The sequence below is a fragment of the Corvus kubaryi genome, unplaced genomic scaffold (genome assembly GCF_017639235.1).
Source record: "Corvus kubaryi isolate FWS band 111438036 unplaced genomic scaffold, C.kubaryi_AGA036_p1.0 137, whole genome shotgun sequence".
Classification (NCBI taxonomy): domain Eukaryota; kingdom Metazoa; phylum Chordata; class Aves; order Passeriformes; family Corvidae; genus Corvus; species Corvus kubaryi.
In genome coordinates this window covers 8699028-8720735 of record NW_024580671.1, presented here as the reverse complement: position 1 = coordinate 8720735, position 21708 = coordinate 8699028, and the positions used below count along the sequence as shown (strand labels likewise).

Here is a 21708-nt window from a genome sequence, read left to right as displayed (position 1 = left end):
AGAGCTTGTCATCGCCGCCCAAACTGGCCGGGGAAGGCTGGCTCCTTCGTCAACCGACCGCCCGCGGGCCAGACCAAGGTGCTGCTGGCTGGCTTTCGGTTGAAATTTTTTTTTTTTTTTTGCTCGCGCCTGTTTCACTCTTCTCCTGGCGGCAGTTAAGGCGGTGTGTAAACAGGTTCTGGCTTTCCTTCGGACGTGTGTGTAAAACAAACTTGAAAGGGACCGAGCGCGGTCGCCGGAATAAGGAGCCAGCCTTCCCCGGCCAGTTTGGGCGGCGATGACAAGCTCTGGCGTGAACCTGACCCGTGCTCGGAGAGGAGGTGGCACAGGGTGACAGGTTAGGGATAAGAGGGGGACAGTAGGGCGGTGGGGAAAGATGCAAGGGTCAGTGTTAGCAGTCTAGTTGGTGTATGTGTGCTCCTGGTGAAAACAAGGTACCAACTAATGGGTATTCTCGGTTTTAGGGTGGGTTTTTCTTGGTGAAATTACAAGTAACTTTGTTTTGAAGGCTCTGTAATGTGAGAAAATGAAAATATGTTTGTGTAAGGTGTTAGTTGTATTCTGCTGCTTATTCACATCTAAGACAAGCATATTTTCATTGCTGCTGTCTTTTTTTATCAGGGAAAAAGTTGTTTCCAACTTTGCGCTGTTTTATCCCCAGGCGAGGATAAGAACTTTCTGTGTATCTTTCATGAATGTATATATGTGTGTGTGCGTGTGACTTGAGTGTGTGAAGGAGACACTCCTGTGTGCCTGCACAGCAGCAACATCTTGTGCTGGTGACTGGCTGCTAGTTTTAACTCTTCAGCTGGGGAAAGATTAAGATGATCAAACCTGCTGTCATATCTGTTACTGGAAAACTTTATGTTTTGGGAGGCTTGGATTTGTTTCAGACTGATAAGACTTGTGATGACCTGTAAGAGCAAAATAATTGTTGAAGTTTATATTGCAAAGGCATCTTTCTTTCAACCTAGAAGAATTGTTGTGTATGTGTTGATGTACTTTAAGTTCTCTTATAGTAACATATTAATAGAATACAACTCACAGGATCAGGTTTTGTGATCGTAAACACGATGTATCTGTCCCATGCCTTTTTTTCTCTTCTTTTTGCCCCCAACTTCCACTGTTGTTTATGTTGAGTATTCAGCTGGTATGCTAAACCTCAAGGCGTTGACTGCTTCTCATTTTAGAAAGGGATTTGAATACTCACTTATCAAGAGCTGACTGACTTGTCTTGCAAGTGTATTTCCCGTTTCATTTTCAGGAAGCTGTTGATAAAGCTAAGAGTGTAGTAGTAGATAAACCTTGTCTACACATCTCTTCTAGACACTTAATACTGCTGTCAAAGTAGTCATTGTTATTGCAACCCGTTTGTGTGTCAGTTCTATCAACAAATGAAAGAAAAGCCCTTGGCTAAAAAGTGAAAATAAAGAAACCCCAGAAATTTATACTAAAAAAATTGATTTGAATTCTCTGTAACAGGATCTAATTTTAGATAATTGTTATTTAGTGGAGAAAATAGGGTAGTTGGTGTGTCCTGAAGTTTGATGCTAAAAAATTGTCCCATAAATGGCTGTTTTCACCTGAAAATCTTGGTCTTTACCTCAGTCACTTCATATGAAAATTCTGTGTGCCCGCAGCAGACTGGTAGATCTCAGAAACTATTTCTGTTATATTTTTTTATATTTCTAAATGCATTTCTGTCTAGATAGAGATTAGCTTTGAAATCAGGAACATTATTGCTTTTTTAGCCTGTGCTGTAGCTTTCTTAAAAATTACCCTAATATTAGTTTTGGTGCAAAGTCTGTTGTGTAGTAATTGCTAAGTTGTAACCTCATTATGGCTTTAAAGGGGCCTTGTATCATAACTCCGTTTATTCAAAAATATCTTCCACCTCCTTCTTTTTATGGATTCAAGAAGTGAATAGAACTTAAAAATACACCCTAGTTGAATTAAAATAGAGGTTTCTATCACCTGGCTTTCTGACTTTGTCTGGAAACTGAAGAGAAATATTGAATGGCTTGTTTTCCCATGAGGTAGGATAGAAAGTGCCCCAAGTACAGAATTTTGTTCTAATGGAAGTAGACCCCTGTATCTAACTTTTTAAAATTATGTCTTCTTAAAAGCTCTAATGTGCTTGAATACAGATTTAAAAGGCACCTGAAAAAAATGTGTTCTTAAAATAGAAGAAAAATTATTAAATTCTTGGCAGAATATTTGCCACATTTGTTATGTGTGTTTATAAATGTTAGCTTAAATAAAAAGCCCTGTACCAGTTTCTATAGGAATACAGTACCTTAGGAAGTCAAACCAATATTTTTTACGACATATTTAAATGATTGCTCTGTAAATTATACAATTTTTCTCATTTTAAAAATTACTGTAAGTACAGTGTGTACGTAAATTTCAAGGACTGACAGAAGCATAGAAGTTGAAGTTAGGTTTACTTTGCTTTATTTGAGCTTTTGAGACATAAATAAGTAAAAAAATGTATGTGAGCATTCTGCTATACAACAGAAATCTGTTAAATTTCAAGCAAATACATTATGTCCCACATGCACTATACTGAACAATTCAATACAACTTGTTTTAGTTGTCTTTCCTGAATAGAATTGGCCTTCCTCCCCCCCGCCCCTTTTTTCCCAGGTCTGCAGTAGCACATTAGATGCAGTGTTTGTGTGCGTTTCGTTGGTCTCCTGACCCAGGTTCCTGGAAAAGCATATGAGCACCTGAAAGTTTGTGTGCAGTCTCATTGGCTTAAAAGCACCTGCTCACGTGTTGATGGTTAACTTTGTGCATGAGAGTTTTCAGCATTGATAGCGTATTTTGACAGTTAACTGTGCTTTTATTGAGCATTACAATAGCGTAGGAATAATTGTGTCAAATGAAAATACTGCACAGTGGGATATTTTAAATTGTCCTTGTGGAATTATTTTGGTTTTGGAGCAGATGTGTGTATACCAGCCGTGGTCTGTGCTAATCAGCAAGAGATTCTTACATAGGATTGAAAATATTTTTGTTTGTATATGCAAAAATGAAAAAAAAAAACCAACCCAAGAGACCAAAAATCCAACCATAAAATGTTCATATTGCTTATAATTTATATTTTATCTTTCATTTTTAATACTCTCATAAAATAGAATTTTTTTTGTTGTGGTGGTGTGCACTAGCTCATCTTCTGGTCTGGTTGTATTATAGGCCCTAAGTCAAGGTGTGAGTGGCTCTTGCCCAAAGGGGTTACTGAGAACCCCCAATCTGTCTTGCTGTAGCATTGGTTATCAGTAGCATTACAGAAAAGTGTGCATTTATTTTTCCCCCTGATTTGGTTACTCTGCCATCTGATTGCTTTTTGCAGTGCTAGTATGTATAATTTCACAACTCTACATTTCCTAGGAGGATTCCTTTCAGATTATGCTGGTAGGTTAAAATTTGATTGTAATGAAGACTTTTTTCAGACACATCCTTCTCTTGTTAAATTGCAATGCAAGAATTGTTAATCAAAAATTCAGTAGTAAGTAAAACCATTGTTTCTTCCTGTTCTCCTTTTGATTTGGGATAATTTGTGGGAGGATATTTTTAACTATTATTTTTTTACCCCATGTCACTTGGGATTTTTTTCCTGGGTTTTTTTTGCTTTATTGAGCTTCAGAAGCATTTTTAAATCCTGCTTCCAGATTTTTTTTATGTGCTTGAGATCGATCAGTGATGTTTGAATGTAGCTCACTGAGGTCAAGTTGTTTGTCAAAAGGTGTAGTTTATTTAAACTGAAAACTGGTATAAATGCTGCTGTATTTGTGGTACATAAAATGGAAACTCTTACTTTGCATTGCTCTCGCTGAGCAGACAGTAATCCAATGGACTGAGTTGGACCATGCTTTCTATCTGAGTTACCTACTGAAGTGATGGGTTACTCTGGGTAAGTCATTTAACCAACTTATAGCCACGTTCTAGTCTGTGGTAAGAGGATAATTGTTTTCTGTGTTTTACTTGCCTGGTTCAAGACTTCTGTGGAACCACATACCAGTAGCAGTTAATACATACAGTTAGCAAAACCAATGTTAACCCCCCCCAAAATGGCCCTGTACCAAGTTTGGTAGGTGGCAGTTGTATTGTTTATCCTTACGTGTTTCAGAATGGCACGTCCACAATATTTTCATTACAATCTAAATATGTGTGCATTTGGAAACAATAGCAGGGAGTTTTCAGGCATCAAAAAGAGGCAGCCGGACTCATTACAGCCAACTATTTTGAATTATAAAATGTTAACATTTAGATTTGTAGGCAATAGCTTGGCAAACAAGTTCTTCTAAGGCTGTCTTTGTAACACAGACAATGATAATGTAATATCATATATTATCTTTTCTGTCAAAGGGTTGTAGGAAGATGCCTGTCTTGGTGTAAAGTGAGCAGCTAATGCTTGTGTCAGTGGACTGTGTGTTTGTCTTGCAGTCTGTATGACTGTGTGAGTTTTTGCTTTGAGCTTCAATGGAATAGTATTTTTCCCCTTCCAACTTACAAAAACCTTGCATTGTTTGGGGCAGAATGACTATTCCTTGTAAGGATTCTTAATGCATTTTTTATTCGAGTTATGAAAACTATTCTTGCAAAGGAAATGTTGCCAGAGAATTATGATGATGGAAAAAATGTCTGCCAACCTTGCTTCTGTTGCTCTGCTGTGTAGGGGACTTGTTTGGGTATGTGCTTCAAGTCTTTTACCATTCAGTAGTGATGAGGTTTGTGAGAAAGTACTTGTTGCATATAAATACTTACTTTATGAAAAAGTTAAAATACAGGAAAATAGCTGTGAAGCAGGTATTTTATGTAATGACCAAGTAGGCTAAAAAAATGTATAGAAGAAGGTCATCTCTTGAATGTTTGTAACATGTGATGTGGAGAAGTGGAAATCTGAAAGGTTTTCAAAGAAATCAGCTGTAAGCTATGTCAGCTTTTGAAAGACTGACAAGATAATGAGCAATTCTGAATGTTACAAGTACCTTGTGATACCGTGTCCACCTGTAAAACTGCTGGATGCAAAAAATATTTTCAATGACATGTTTGATTATTTATTGCAATGTTGGTACTGGTCTTGATACTTTGCTGCATGATGTACCTTTTCTAACATGTCAAAAGCACCATTGTAAAGTAGAAAGGTACCTTATGTTGAAATCTTAATTTGTTGGCTTATTTTCTAGATGTGGATGCACATTTCTAGTAAGTTGATCAAGATCATATTGATTAAGTTCAGCATTACACATGAGAGTAAGTCAGTATCACTTTTTATTTTGTGGTGGAAGTTGAAGTAAATTCAGGTCCCTTTGCTACTGTGGTATGGATTTAATTTTTTTTTAAATTTTTTGGGTTTTTTTTAGGAAACTTTGACATTTTCAGGATGATATGTTTTGGACAATAAATCCATGTGTTGTTTCCCCCAGTTTCCCAGAAGTTTAGTTAGGCAAGAACATAAACATTGTGAGACATCTGTGTTGGGACAGGGAATATCCAAATTTCTTGCAGGGATAAAATTTAGTTTTCAGGAGTTCGGTGCTCTTCTGAGCTTGCCTTAGGTCAGTGTATGTTGTGAATAGCAGCAGTATATGGTTGATGGCAAGTAGTATTTTCAATGGCATTAGCATTTTAATTAGTGTTTTGCGAACTCTTAATATTAGCTGTGATCCTAATCTTTTATTGTCTCTGAAAGATACGTAACTAGTTTAAATGATTTTTTTTTTTTAATGCAGCTGGCAGTTCTTTCAAGGTCCACAGGGTAGATTCATTTTCACACTAGTCTGAATTAGGTTTTATAGCAAGAGTTCAGCAAGTCTTGAAAACTGGGATGGCCAAGTGTAGGTCTGGTTGGTAACCAGGGGTGACTCACTAAGAGCAGGCATCTTTAACTCCCACTTAACAAAGTATTCCAGTGTACAGCTCCTGGCCTTTTCTATACTAATGAATACCTGCATCTGCCAAGTCCAATCATTAAAACAAAACCATTTTGAGCAGTGTATTTTAAAACTTAGTAGACTAAAGGTGCTTCACAGGTCCTGGTGTTGATGTACTTAAGAGAGAGCCTGGAGAGGAGTAACAGAGGCTGCAAATGAATAAATGGTGGTAGTAAAATCTGTTGATAGTAGAATGTACTTCATGGATTATTTTATGTTTGTAACTGCAAGAAACATGAGCATTTAAAATATATCAAGTATATATAGGTAACCCAATTTGTGAGTTAACTCAAAAGTTAAGTATTTAACTGAATTTATATTTTATATAAATATGCTTCTACATGGAAACCTAAATCAGAAGGAGAAGTTAAGTTTGGAATTATGGTCCTACAGACCTCATAAAATTGCATCAGGTGAAAGAAGGAATTTCAAATTAGTGCACCCTCTTGGAAAAGAAATAGTCAGATGTGATCTGGTATGTATTCGGTAGGATGGCAGCTGGTCAGGCATCCTGTAAGCACATGCAGACTTTCAGAGTGTGTGCACCACAACACTTTTCCCTGAAGTGGGGGGGAAAGTCACAAAGAGATGTGGAAAAGGAGGTTGAGGGTTATCGTGGTTTAAGTGTTAAGAAACATAACAAATCTAAGAAACTAATTTTTTATTAATTCTGCTGCTCATGACAAAGGTCTTTATGATTAGTAGGTTTTTTGTGGTTTGGTTTGTTTTTTCTTTATCTGCTGAATGTAAATTAAATTTTATAGTCTCAGATGGTTCAGTATTTTTTGGGACTGTCAGGAGAGAACTTCAGTCTGAATCGAATCTAATATTCTGCTCCAACTGAGCAATTGTTCTTTGTGCATATTGATGTAACTGTCCATGGCTCTGCAACAGATTCCAGTGCAGTACTTAATTTTGTAATGTGCTTCTAAAAATAAGTGCATAGTCTTATGTAACACATCTTGTATTGTTAACACCTAGAGGCTTCATCTCCACTGGTATGAAGTGGAACACATCCTACATAATTTTTGATTGTGGGTATTTACATCTGAAATATTTTCTCTGTCAGTGTCTATGGGCAAAGAGTAGCTGTGTTTTAGGAATGAGTAGTAGTTTTAGGAATATCAGGTGTCTCATTTGCATGGTGAAGTATGTTAATCCTCTGCATATCTGAGCAAAACAACAGTTGGAAAGGTACTATATAGTTCAGTAGACATTTGTTTCCCTGAAGAAGCTTCGTGGATTCCTGCTCACAGGTATGTGCACTTTCTAAGAGAGCTCTCCCTTAATTTGGCTCCGCACTGCAACTGTAAGATTTCTAAAAGTCTGTGGATGCTTCAGACATGAAAACAAGATGTTAATCATATTAATGCAGCTTTGAGGGCAAACTCAAAATCTTCTTGAAAAGAAGGGTGACATTTATGATCAAATTACACTGTTCTGTTAGTTCTTGTACACTTCTTGCTTTAGTCTTAGCAATGTTTTGATCTCTTTAATGTGGCTTTTCTTGTGCTTGTTGAATTCAGGCTGCAAATAACATGTCAAATTAGATGATAAAATGCATCATGTCTTGCTGATAGGATGACACCTGTACAGAACAAACTTGTCATATGTAAATAATTTAAGGGACAGAAATCAAATTTATCAAGAATTACAGCTTTATCTGAGTAACTTGGTTCTCATTTTTCAGCACTTCTTGAAGTAGGTGCTATACTTTTATGTTAGGGGCGCAGCTGGAATTTCAGAGTAGAGGATTGGAAGTTCATCTCGAAGTCTGAGGCCAAAACAGAGGCAAGCATTCTTTATTCTATTGGTGGCATTCTAAAAGTGAATTTTCTATAGTGTTGTTTACTGACACCCCAAATGCTTCACTTTACAAGGTCCTTCTCTTTCCCTGACAGTTCTGGTGCTTCAGTGAAGAATTTATTCAAAGGGATCTGAAGAAATAGATACTTGTAAAACTAAACAAACAGGTTGTCTCTTGATTAGGTTGCATCTTTAACAATAAGTGAGATTTTTGTAGATGCTTTTATTGATTGTTTTATTTGAACAATTCAAATTATTTAATTTTCTAGCAATGTCTAGGTCAGGTATCCATAACTTTGTGGCAGGGGAAGCACTGTCAGCCCTCAGACTTTCTTGTCAGCTGTGGAGGTAATCTGGAAAGATTGAAAATGTAAAGCTTGGTATTATGGCACCAGAAGCCCAAGCTTCAGTGTTAGGGTTACCCTTGGCAAAGTATGGGTTACCTTTGTCCTTCCTGGGGCCAAACAGCACATATACATGTTTGGGTAGTTAGATACGTGCCATTTCTACATGTATAGGTTTTGTTCTTTGCATAGAGAGTCTCGAGACTGTGCCCTAGCCCTGGTGGCGCAGGCATGCATCTCTGATAGGCAAGGCACGGAGAAGGTGGGCAAGGGGGGAGAAGCATCCCAGAGGGGAAGAGCCTGTGCAGACTATGCCATGTTGTTCTGATCCTCGTGTGTCAGCCCAGACCTAGCCTGTCACTTAATACTGTGCTTGTAGAGAAGAAATGCAATATTCTTATAGCAAATATGTTCTTCTGTTCTGTCTGCTATTATTTCCTCTTTTTCTTGAGTAAGAGTCCAGGGAGCGAAATGCAAGAATAATGCATTGCTTGTGTATTTCAGCATTTTTGTGCCCAGTCCTTTTTTTTTAAGAGCGTATCCCAGAGTTTGCTCACTTTAGCTGTCTGTCATGTGTTCGTTCACTGGTAAGAGAAGACTGCTAATGTGAAGTAGGTCCTGCAGTTGGTATTTTATCACCTTCTTGGCCTGGTTTGAGCAGGGCTGTGTCAGGAAAATGTTGGTATCACCAGGTTCATGGGGGGTTGTTAGATGAGGGGAATTTAGTGAAAATAATGTACCTTTTATTTTTGTGTGGAGAATCGGTAGACACTTCTTACTTTAAACACTTAATTGTCCTGTTAATACAATTCATCTTTATGAAGTTAGTGTGTTTATCCCGCACTCGTCATATAACTTGCTATTTATGAAAAGCTTTAGAGTTTTGTGGAAGATGGCACAACCTCCTTTTCCTGTCTAATTAAGCAAAACTTTGAAGTTTTATGTGAGGTTTATTCAATGTCTACCTTTTTGACTTGCAGCTTATAGAATGAATGGGTAGTAGTCTATTTTATTGATTAACACAGGGTCAGAATGAGCTCACATCCCTCTAATGTTGCCCTTGCCATGGCATGCTATAAAATTGTGTGGATATGTTTTAATCCTTCTGAGATATGGACATTTTGGAGGCAAACATGTTTTCTGTGAAAACTTCTAGTCACTAATAATTGTAGTGACACTCTAAATTATCTGTTACTGTTTTTACTGGAAAAGCAAAAAGTGCGTAAGACTACAAGAGAATGACAGATTTTGCTTAGAAGGTAAGTTTCTGAAATAGTTATGCATGATGTTATTCAAAATAATCCAGTTGTCAGTGTTAAACTAACACTGAAACAGGAAAAAAAGTGAAAATGGTCTTGCTTAATCAGTTGCCCTCATGCTTTGTAGTGTCAAACCCAGAAGACATACCAAATTTTGTTTCATTTGCAAAAGAAAGTTCCCTTTGGTGGTGTGTTTCTTCTGTATGACTGCAACTGCCATGGTTCTGCCCACATTATACTTCTTTCTTTTCTTTTTTTTTTCCTCTCTCCTCTTTATTTTCCTCTCAGAGGTGAGAGTCCGGTGGTGGTGAGGGTAAGGGTGCTATCTTGGAACAAGACAGACAGCTGCTAATAGAATGGGTTCCACAGCAAGGCCTTGTTATTTGTGGGAAATGTCACCAGGTCCTGCTCCTGTCAGCTGTCTGACTTCTGTGGAAACTGCCAAACTGGCAAAGTAAAATCGGCAAAAAATCAGAATTATGAATTGCAAGATTAGTAATGAAAACGTGTCCCTTGAGTAAGAATGGGACTCCTGGTGGTAACTTGTAATTACACATCTGTTATGAGTATCTAATCTAAATTTGAGGTTGATGTTTGAAGTGATAGAAATCTGTGCCACACTGCTGAAATGGTCATATTCTTCACGTATTTGTACTTTAATATCAAATATGCTTTAAAATCTTAGCTATTAGAAGTTAAATTTTTTTTTCCACTTAGTGTGAGAAGCTTTGAGTTGGGTTAGTACATAAACCTGGGGAGGAGCAGCTGTGTTCCATCAAGTGATGAAGGCTTTTCAGTGTTAGTATAGGCACATGATGCTGAGAACGAAAGCTTTGTCTGAAGACAGAGGTCTTCATTCAGAGCCAGAAGCCTGTCTTTTTCTACCTTACATATTCTTATGATTTGTTGGTTTGTTTTGGGGTTTTTTTGTGCTTTTCTAACTCTTTCATCACTTCTTTTCACTGAGGTTCATTTCTTCCCCAACAATTTAAGAATGAAAAGTGAAGTTTTGGATCACCTCATTGTTCTTCCTGATGCTTTATATTGCAGTGTCAGACTTCTCTCATTTTCAGTTCATAAACCAAGAGGCATTTAGGTCACTGTTTAAATGAGTGTTTGAAGTTTTCTTGCAAACAAACCCCTCCATCAGTACATAAAACCCTGCTTCAGTGGCTATTAAAATTGCAAACTCAGGGGAATCTGAACTCAAGGAATGCTGGGATGAAGGTTTTCTTTCCCATCTTAAGTCAGGTTCCATCTGCATGTCACTGTTACACAGGAGTTTTTTTTGATCAAATAGTGTTTTCCCCAGAGCACTCTGGTCTCATTGGTTAGAGAGGACTCATGGTGTTCTCATACTGAGGTTTTTCTTTTTTAATCCCGTTGTTCAGATCATGCTATCCAAAAGTATAGGTAAATACAGGATTAATATTTTCTCTCCAATTTCTTCATTACAGATATATGGAAATGCTTTATAATATGTTTTTGAAAAGTTATATTTTTATATTGCCTCACTGAAGTGACAGCCATGCATTACAAATACAGAAACTGAGACACTGGCTTAGTATTTCATAACAGAAATACCTTCATTTAATTTGCAGCTGTGAATAGTTAATGCTTCTCCATAAACTAATGAAATATTTCAAGCAGAAGGCACTTGTGAAAATCTTTGTGTGGCTCCCTCAGCATTACTAAAAAAAAAAAAAAAAACAAACCTTAATAGACAGGCCTAAAATCAGTTTAGATATGTAGCATTTAAATATCTTAGCTAGACACATTTTCTTTCTATAGTCTCTGTGTCGTTAATTAGAAGAGGATAGAAGTACATCTTGACAGTGGTCCCTAGTCCATTGGCCAAAAGAATGAGAAAATCCAGAAAGGGTGGGTCCAGGATCTGAAGCTCTGCATTCTGTAGTGTTGGGGTATTTGGGACTCTGCTTTCCCATCAGTATCTTACTCATCTGTCTCTTTCTTTCTGCAATTTCTTTTTCTGTTCCTGTTCTGAACTCTTAATTCCTCTTCTGGTTTCCTCCTCCCTTGTGTTCTAGCTATTCTCCTGATAGTACCCAACTGGTATTTAAGACAAGACAAGTATTTCTCAGTCCTAGGATGATGGGTCCTTAGCTATCTCATGGCTAAGCTTACATCCATGGCATTGCACAGTGCTCGTGTACAAGAAGATGAAACATGTTGTAGATCAGCAGAGAGCTTGCACGATGCCAGCATAGCATGTGAGCAGGGTGGTGCAGAGCCTTTCAGCTGAAGCAGATTTGAGCGGGTCTTCATTGTGATGGTACACAGTGGCTTCCTAAGACAAGAACATACTGTACTTGTCACTGTTGCACAGCATTCAAGTACTAGAGCATCCCAACAGACTAGATTTTAAAATGTGTTCAGCTGGGGGAGGGTATTTTTCTGTTGAAAAACATCAAACTGTCTTAGCTGGTCTAAAAAAGAATAAATTTGATCAGTTTGGCCTGAAAGATGGTTAAGGGTTGTGTTTGGTCCTAATAGGCTTGTGCATTCTGTAATTTGGCCAAGTGAATGAATATGGGGTCTTAATGACTAAAATGATACAACACAGTATTACTTGCCTGTGCTTTCTGTAACAATTTAAGTTGGTCTTAATTTAGTAAAACTGAATCAGTATGTTTTCATAGCTTTTTCTTCTTCCAAAGTAGTGCATTTGAAGGCAGTTTTAAGCAAGGCCCAGATTAAAGTGCACTGCATGTGCATGCAATTTATTGTGCTGTTCTGAACATAAAGTATAAGAAGAGCTGTAGAAAATTTCTTGAAAATCCTTAGTTTAGAAGTGTTGGATAAAATTCAAATTACAGGATTTTATTCAGAATTCCCAACTTTAAAATACAATACAGTTTTCAAAGGGAGCTATCTGCCCAAGATTTCTTTTGAAAATGGCTCTGGAATTACATGCTTAGAAAAAGTATTTTTGTGCTCTTGTTTTTAATTTTATTTCTGAATGGGAGTGTCACTTAAAGAGATAAGTTGTATCCATAGGAAGATTATTGATGTTTTTAGAAATGGATTGGAAAGTGGCTAGCTGTAACTTCATTGTTAAAGAATGACTACCATTGTTTGTGTTGTTAATGAAGATACTTTACCAGTAAGGGTATAGGAGGATTGTCATGAGAAAAAGGGTGAACCAATTAAAAGTGAAAGTGTTACAAGAGGAGTGAATGTTCTCAGGTGAGATGAAGGTTTTAGTTTTATTTGCTGTGTTCACCTGCATTAAAACTACTGTGAAAATAGTAAAGATGTTTATTTAAAGAATAAATGACTCATTTTCTCCACTTCTTTGTGTTTTACAAGTGAGGCTTAATACCCAGGCTCAGCTGTAAGTCTTTGGGTGTCAGCTGTAAGATCCAGATTTATCCCACATATCTTTCTCAACTTAGTTTTATTGCTTGAGATGAAATGGCTGTTTTCTGACTTCAGCTGGCTAAGAGGTAGGCATGTAGGCCTCTGGAAGTCCAGGTAAAGAAAGGCAAGAACTTAGGTGTCCCTGAAAACGCATGCATACAGCAGAAATGAGCGTTTGCTCTCTGAATGAACAAGCATAACTGAGAGAGTACGTGTGTTATGGCAATGTGTATAACAGGTCACAGAGACATTGTAAATGTTGCTGTACCCATGTCCTCCTTTTCAGACTGGGCTTATGGCAAAACACGTATAGCCAGTCTTTATGTTGTGCAGATATACTGCAAGTAATAATCAGGGGTTTTCACTAGGATGGACTTAAATGTGGGAATTGCTGACATTGTCAGTTGCTGAACTAAAACTTCTCCTCTTTATGCTTTGATTTTCAGATAGGGATATTTTTTCTTATTATGCAGGTCTTTTTTTCTGTGTGTAACCTGAGGTTTTGGTAAAAATTTTCCAATGTAAGTAGGCAGTAGAGCTGCTAGACCTGTGTTAAAACATAAGAACCCTAATAAACCTGTTATCATTATGGCAATTACAGTATAATAATGATTGAGAAACCTTTGAATAATCTTAAAAATCCCCCACAAAAACCCAAAACCAAACCCCGTGCGATCTATAGTCAGTAGGATCCCTGTGGGATTGTGCATTTTTTTGAAGACTGCCTCTATGTGCCTGTGTGAGTAGTGATTATCGAGATCTCAAATGGGAATATGGTTAGCATATTTTCCTGTTAGGGATCAGTTCTGGACTCATATTTTCTTCTCCCTCACTCTGTCCTCCCTGTGTTATGGTGCTTGCCCTTCTTGGTGAAGGGCCTGTATTGAATTATGGTTTGTTTACTGGCTCTTCACGGGCTGCTTACTGCCTGCTTTTTAGGCACAGTGCCTCTGGGATCTTTCCTCTTCAACCTTCTTTGTCTGGCAAAGCCAGAATTTGTAGTTCATAAAACTTACTTTGATTCTTTCGATTGAGAGATGTGATAATTTTTTAATGTATAATTTTACAAGGATGTGTAGTGTTGCTTTTGCAGTCTCAATGCGTGCTTCCCCTTTCAGATGCATAGTTACCAGTTCTGACTAAAAAATATGTTTAAGTTAGTTTCATGCCTTGGTTTTTTTTTTTTTCCTTTTTTTTTTTTCAGTGAATCAGAACAGTATAAATTGGATTAGGAGTAGAACATTCAGAATAAAAAGTTTGCAAACTGTAATTTTTACTCAGTCAATGACTCAGTGTCCTCTCTAGTTGTGCATGTCTCTTGAGATCTATTGTGAGAAAGTTCCTACTGGGCCAGTAAGCTGACAGTATGAAGTTAACCCAAGGTACAGACTTGGCTTGCAAAAACCTCCTTAAAATATGAGCCGTAGTTCCTGTCACCAGTTTGTGTCCTAACAAAGTTCAAAATCAGGCTACATTTCTTTCCAGTTTTTTCAATTTTTTTAATTGAATTTTTTTTTCTCAAGTATGTAACATACTCAAGAATCTCTGAGTTTTACCAGTGTTAAAATTTGTCTTTCTGGTGTTTTTGTTGTTTAAAATGTCTATTAGGCTTTGTAACTGTAGAAATGTGCTTGATGCTGATGGGCTTATGTAAACTGGTGGACTTGCTTATAAACAGTTACTTGAATTTTTCTTTAAAAAAAGAAAGAGTTCTGGATAATTAAGAAATGTAATGGAAAGAAATCAGATTTTCTGAAAAGAGGGCAGCAGACATACATTACTCCCATATACATCACGTAACTGACACGTTAATCATGGTGTGCTTCAAAAGAGTAAACTACTGAAACAATTTCTTTCATTTAGGCCTTTATCTAACTAAGCCAATTAGAAAAGATCGTGACACTCTTTCATACTTTATTTAAAACTTTTAACTTAATGTTTCAAGTGTTTTGAAGATTCTTGAAGGATCAGTTCTTTTAAAAGGTGAAATTTCTGTTGTATTACTTGTCAGCTTTGCTGGACTTAGTTTATTTTTTCAGAAACCAATAGTTTCTCAATATTGCAATTAATAAATTTAATGGTGAAGGTTCCTTTTGTGTGTGTGTGTATGTGTCTTCATCCTCTTACAGAGAAGTGTTGAGATTTCTGGATTTATTTTTTTTTATTTTTGCTAATTCTTTAGTGAAGAGTATGTGTTTACTCTTAATTTGCAAACATGAGTTGCAATCTTCAAACTGATATGCCATCAGGTATATATTCTAGAATTGGACAGTTGGGTTTTTTTACCTATAGATTTGTTTTGAGGGATGATATAACTTGAGATTGTGGATATGGGACATTTTTCTTTTTTCCAGAATTAAGTAAGCAATTCTCAAGTGAATGTCTTCCTTATAGAGCCTTCCTATGGGAAATACACCAAAATGAAAAGCATGATATCCATTTAAAAATATTGTTAGCTTGTGTCCAGATAGGAGACAGAGAGTACTGTCTTCTATTTGTTTCAGAGAACACCTTTGTTAAGCGAACACTTTGGATTATTGGGATGCTTAAAATAACCTGATGGACTTTCTAAGTAAGGTCTTGTCTTTGATGTCTCTATTAACCCTTTAAGTAAATAAGGTCTCTGTTAAGGGGTTAACACACACATTACTTAGGCATAAAGTCTAGCTTTCCTCAGTTAACTCCAAGGAACTTGCCATAGGGTTGTTGTGAAAAGTAAATGTCCAGATCCAGGGATTCCACTGCTGCAGCTAAATTAGGAGTGGGAGAACAGATTCTGCATCTCCTGTTTTGGCTTTCAGTGTCCTGGAAGGTACTAGTAGTTGATAAACAGATTAAAGACTGGAAGGAGGGTGTCCCCTGAAAGCTGTTTAAGGGTTTATAAAGTGGAAGTTATTATTATTAAGCTGTTCTTCATTTATGTGATTTCTCTGATTCCTTGCAGCTGGTCTTGTAGCTCACCATTCCAAGGGCAGAAAGGAATAAGCTCTGTCTCTTAGAATTATTTTTACTTACCTGTCATTTCTTGAGAATGCTGGTGTTACCGTTTACAGCCTGCAAAGGTGTTTTCTATAGGACGTTGCAGTGGGTTTGGCTGAGATGAATTCATTTTCCCACAGCAGCCCTCGCAGTGCTGTGCTTTGCATCAGTGGCCAGAAAAGGATTGATAACACAACAGTGTTTTGGCTACAGCTGAGCAGCACTGGCACAGCATCAGCGCTGTATCTCCTGACATTCCCCCACGTCAGTAGGCTGGGGGTGGGCCAAATCCTGGAAGGGGACACAACTAGGCCAGCTGACCCAAAATAACCAAAGGGATATTCTTCATATGAAGTCAGCTCAGATGTAAAAGCTAAGACAAAGAGGAGGAAGTGGGGGGTCATTTGTTATTTTACAGAGTTTGCCTTCTGCAGCAGTTGTTACACATGCTGAAGCCTGCTTCCTGGGAAGTGGCTTGCTGATGGGAAGTGGAGAATAAACTTTTTTTTCCCTGTTTACTTCTGCACATGCTGACTTTTGGTTTTGCTTTAATAAACTGACCTAACTCTAGAGTCATTTTCCCTTTTACTTTCTCTCTCCTGTGCACGTGGGAAGGGAGAGTGATAGAGCAGCTTGGTGGGCACCTGGTGTGCAGCCAAGGTCAAACCATCACAGAAGTGAAAAGCATTAGATGAAGAGATTTTAGAAAAATTGTGGGAATTAAGGTTTTGAACAGTGTGGACTGTTCAGAACAGTGTCATGTTTTTGTCTTTTGGAAGCAAGACACAGAAACCATCTATGCAAGGTGCCATGTCTGAGCAAGCTATTTATGATTATTACCACCACAAAAAGATTTGTGCTTCCTTTTTTCCCTGCCTTCATAAATGCTTCCTGGCAAACAATGGTCTGCCAGCACAGGTACCTGTGTGACAGGGAAGTGAGCAACTAAACAAACCCAGGAGATCCTGCCAGACAAAAAACTGGCTGGAAAGTTGCTGTGAGAACCAATGGAGAAGTTGGTTGGCAGAGTCTGCTCTGATAAATGAGGAAAGTAATTTTTAAAACTGTTCCTTGCTAGACAGGCTTGCAAGCCCTGCCTAAGGCTCTAACAATTATCTCTGATTTCCGGCAAGGCAGCTGAATTAAAGAGAACTGCTACATCAGGAAAAGAGGAACAAGTTTCTAAAGAGATATTTCAGGTAGTTTGCTGTGTTTTTCTCCAGTTTAAGCATGATCTAGGAGGCTATTGCTGTTCTTGGTTTTGGATTAGGTTTTGGAGATCATAGGTGGGAGTATTTCATAGATGGAGCAAGATCTTGGCTTGGCAATTAATTTAAACGTGTCATTGAACTAAGATGTTTTTGGTCTGTTCGTGGTGTCACTGATGTGATATTTCAGAGTATCCAATGGAAATTGGCTGAGTCGAGGTGAAGTCCAAGATTCTATATAGGATGCCTTTTTCTGTAACTGTCTGTAGCAGGTATACTTCTTTTATACAACATTTCCAGAATAAGTTCAGCTTTTTACAAACATCACTTAGTAAGCTACTAACCCAAAATAGAACAGTTCAGTTGGGATGAATTTGCAAAATGAGTTATAGTAAAATTAGGCTTTATGGCAGAAAATCTTCAAATCTGCCATCTTACATGCCTCTCAGTGGTTTTTTCGGTTTGGTTTGTTCAGTTTTTATCTGTGTGCATGTCTTATCCAAAGGTGATTTTCTGATAGTTATCCTAACAGTCAGATTCATTTTTAAGTGTGTCTGTTTCCAGGAGCCAGACCCACCCTTGTCTGTAGTGGCAAATCCTAAGTCTAGCACTTGGCTGCTGTAGGCTGAGTATCCATCATAATAGACTTACAGAATTTATTTTGCTAAGAGTAGCAGATTTTATAGTAAGTTCTGTTTGTCTCACTTCTCAAACTTTAAATGGAGACAGAAGCTGCATTCTTTGCATGCTATCCATAGTGAGGAAATGAAGGAGGGAACTCATGCCTTTCAGTAAAGGGTATAAACCTGGGGTTTGCTCTTCTGCATAGTTGCAAAATATGCAACTATGTAACTTTTGTTTGTGCTACGACTCTCAGCTGTTTAAGATCTGTCCAGTACTAAAAAAAAAATCAGTGCAAGATTTCAGCTTTAGAAACTCTTTGATAACATACAAAGGAAGAAAAAATAACTCCTATCATGTTAATTCTCATTGCCAGTGTTAGGGACATTGGGGCTCTCAGTATTACCAATCTGCTGCTTTTGGTGTTTAAATGGTACCATCTGAGGCCTGCGGGGTTTTTTCCCTGGTCTCAGTTGCTTTTTATGCTCTTGCCAGAAGTGAGCAAAGATGAATATAGGCATGTTCAATTCAGCTAAAAGCAAACTCTAAAAGAGACCTATTATTTAATCATATTCTTAACTAAACATGAACTGTTATGTTAAACGTTTTTCAAATCTTTTGATTTGTTCTGTTATGCTTTTTTGTTTTAAGAGTGTGTTGAACTTTCAAAAAACGTTTTGCGTATTGATATTGTAATTTAAAACATACTCAGAGTCCAGATATGTATAAGAACAGAGATTATAACAGCATTATGTTTTAACTGATTTGCCATGGAAGGTTTTTGAGTACTTGTTTTGTTATCGTATTGTTACAGGAGCTATTTTTAAGGGACAAAAGACTGACAGGTAGCAAGAAGTATTGGAATACAAGGTAGCCGGGGATGAAACTGTTGGGAAAACTTAATAAAAATACTATATATTTTATGTTTAAATTACATAAATATCATGATCTGTAGCCTTGTCTTTGGAGCATTTTTTGAATGCTTTTGGATGATAAATATCTTTTAATCTTAATTACATATAGTCAGTCAGGATAATCTCTGGGTGCTCATTTCTAGTGCTTAATTAAATATTGCAGGAGAAGGATTTAGCATACATAGTAACACTTGCAATAAAGAAATTTGACTTAGTCTTAAGTGTTCTAGTGTATCTTCCGTTAAAGAATGGTTCTTAATATATTGTAAAATAATCAAAGCAGTGCTCAGTAGAGTGCCTGTGTAATGACACAGTTTTAATTACAAGGTCATTGTGCTTTCAGATGTGCTTACATTAGAAAGTTTTTTTTCTCTTTAGCTGCCATCTGATTACTAGTACCTTATGAACTGGTGAGTGGAATTACTGTTCTGGTCCATCAAGAATTTGAGTGTGGGATAGCATAGACAATACTGAAGCAATAATTTGACCCAAAGAGTTCTTGTATTGTCACCTGCAATACATCAAAAGAAAAGTTTGCCATTTAGCTATTCCAATTTAAAGAGCAAAAGGCTGAATGGTTCACTGACTTGAGAAGGTTTGAGAGATGAAGTGAATAAACTTCATGTTGTTTCTAGGTACTTTGGATTTGCCAGTCAGGAATAAAAAGGTGTTTCCTAATCAAAGGCAAAATAACCTGGACACTGATCAGCTGGAACAGATGTGCAGTTTGATTAATTGTCAGTACTACCTTGCTCCTTCTTATTAAATGAGTTGTTTGTTGCTCTTGTACACTGGTTGGTCTGGGCAGGTGGGAGTGCCACGAAGAGCCTGTAAGAGTGAAACCGGTGATCTGCAAAGTGCTCTCGAACCAAACAAGCAAAGAGAGTAATGATATTTTGAATTAAGTTTCCTCAATGATTTGGCATTTGTTTGCTAGCAGAGCTGACAAGAGCATAAACCACTGTTTCATGGTTTAATTAAGTCCACAAGAGGTGTTTAGTGAAGTCAGTGTGCTTTTGATTCTCTACAGAGTATGTGTATATTAAGAGTGAAGGCATATCTCTCTACCTTTGTATTACAGAGTCCTACTTATGTAGCTGTTTATAATGAATTGCACTTTTATTTTGCTCTGTTATTGTTGCTGCATTACTGTAAAATTGCTCTGCTGACAAATAAAGGCATTTTGGAGTTATCTAATATACACTTAAACATCAGTAAATAAAATTCCTGAAACATGCATGGGATAACGTACTGTGGTGTTGAGTTAAATGGAGTGATTGGAGAAAAAAAAAAATACGTCCATGTCTGGGCTGTGTTGTTTGAATAACTTAAACAAAACAGATCTGCATCAGTGCCTGATTGGGCTAGACTAGCACAGGTGTGTGCTTATACCTCTACATAAATATATGAAATATAAATAATGCTTGAAGAATTAAGCTGAAGAAAACTTGGAGAAGTCAGAATCTATTAGATGTAATGGAACAAAATTCAGTGTGTGTATTCATTTAGCTGCAATGGTGTATACTGATCAACTTCAAACAAAAAAGCAGGAATATTGCAGATGTGCTCAGATGAGTGGCGTTGATGCGTGCTGAGCTGCCATTGTCCAGAGGCTGGGTTGTTGCTATTGGGACTGTCTGCATGTGCTCTACAGCTGGACCTTGAATCCTGCATAGAACAGTTGGACAAATACTTAGTTAACCTGTTCACTTATTTGCTCAATCTAATTGAATGTAATACTCCTTTAACTATACTAAACAAACAAACAAAGCCATTATTTTTTCAGGTTTTTAACAGATGTGAAGGTTGCTTTACCTTTGAGGCATGAGTTACATAGGTGTTCACACAGAGATCCGTGTATGCTCACAGCTGTTTCAATTAGAGACCTCTTCTGTTTGTAAGTGGTATTTAGCTGGAGTATTCTTGGTGCCCTCCCCTGTTTGCTGACAACACTTGGCTATTTTTGGTTTTTCCCGAGCTGTGCAGTTTTTTACTTGGAGTTTCTGGCCTTTAAATCTACTTGCCCTACTTGTCATTGGCATCTGTGATAGTGGCTTTGTGGTCTCTTCAAGGTGTGTGTATCATAGGGCAGGGCCAAAAGATGGTGGCTAGGTGCAAAACAGCATATGAGATTGATGTTTGTTTATTTAACCTGTGCAGGCATGTGCTTCAGGCTACGGATTTGTGGGGTACGTTAATGAGTCTCTGTCTTCTTCACATCATTTGGGAATGAAATAACTTCATAAACAATACAGGTCTGCAGCCATCTTTGTCCATCAGAGAGAGCACCATCCCCAGGTGTTAGTAAGGCCCTTAGGTTTGTTTTCATAATGGCTTTCTCCTTACAATGTAAAGTTTAATTAGGATTAGTTTTACTTAATCCAGGATGGGATGCACAGGTCATACACTTTAGAGTTGTTCATCCCAGAGAAAATGAAATGTCACATCGTCTTTGTGTAGCTGGTCAGTGAAGTGAAGGGACTGAGAGGTCGCTGTCTTTGCGTGACAATGATTGTGTATATCACTACAGTATAGCAATATTGAAGAAAATGGTGTAAAGTCACATGATGTTCACCAAGACAAAATAATTTAAGATATTAGGGATTGAGTTTGCCTTTTAGTTGTTCTCTGGGTGTTGTGAGCACCTTAGCAAAAGTCTCAGTCACTTCATGCCTTGGATCCTGAGTGGGAGATTTGGACCTGTGAGGTAGACATCTACAGATAGATATGTCATCTCTATTATGCATTCAGAGAATAATTCTTGAAGTAGCAGTTTGGTTTATGATTGTGTTGAAGTGGTGTATGTTGTGATTTGAACACCTTAGCACACCAGGTTCAAAATTTCCCTCAGACCAATGAGAAAGTTTGTTGCTCTTGTAATATCCATGCTCCTTGTTTAGACTTCCTTCTGCTTATTGTTGGACGCCTGAAGATACTTTCCATTTTCCTTTTTCTGGCAGTAATGTCTTCCAGTTTTTAGGATAATATTAATCCAATATTTCTTGAATTAAAATAGTGATCACCTACAATAGATATTTTGGAATATCCTTATTGAGAAGAAAAACATTGTAAAACAGCTTAATGGTTTGGGTAGCTGTAATTTCCAAGTAACAGAAGAGATATGAGACGATAAAAGCAGGTAGTATCAGCATGAAATTGTGTAGTTTCACTGACATTGTAAACAGTTACACTGGCCCAAATCAGATTACTGCTACCAAACCAGTTACTACTTTTTTTTGGACCATATACGCATGTGA

At 37.4% G+C, this 21708-nt stretch overlaps 1 protein-coding gene across 2 annotated transcripts in view; it reads left to right on the top strand.

Annotated features, from left to right (window-relative positions):
• CNOT2 (CCR4-NOT transcription complex subunit 2) overlaps window positions 1–21708 on the top strand; it is an 82053-nt gene that overhangs the window by 513 nt on the left and 59832 nt on the right. Inside the window, exon 1 of one of the 2 annotated variants that reach the window (XM_042017777.1) lies at window positions 132–337. The exons of the other annotated variant lie outside the window; for it this stretch is intronic. The gene's annotated coding sequence lies outside the window, so the exon portion shown is untranslated. Of the gene's footprint in view, window positions 1–131; window positions 338–21708 lie in introns of those variants that run through there. 2 annotated transcript variants of the gene reach the window in all.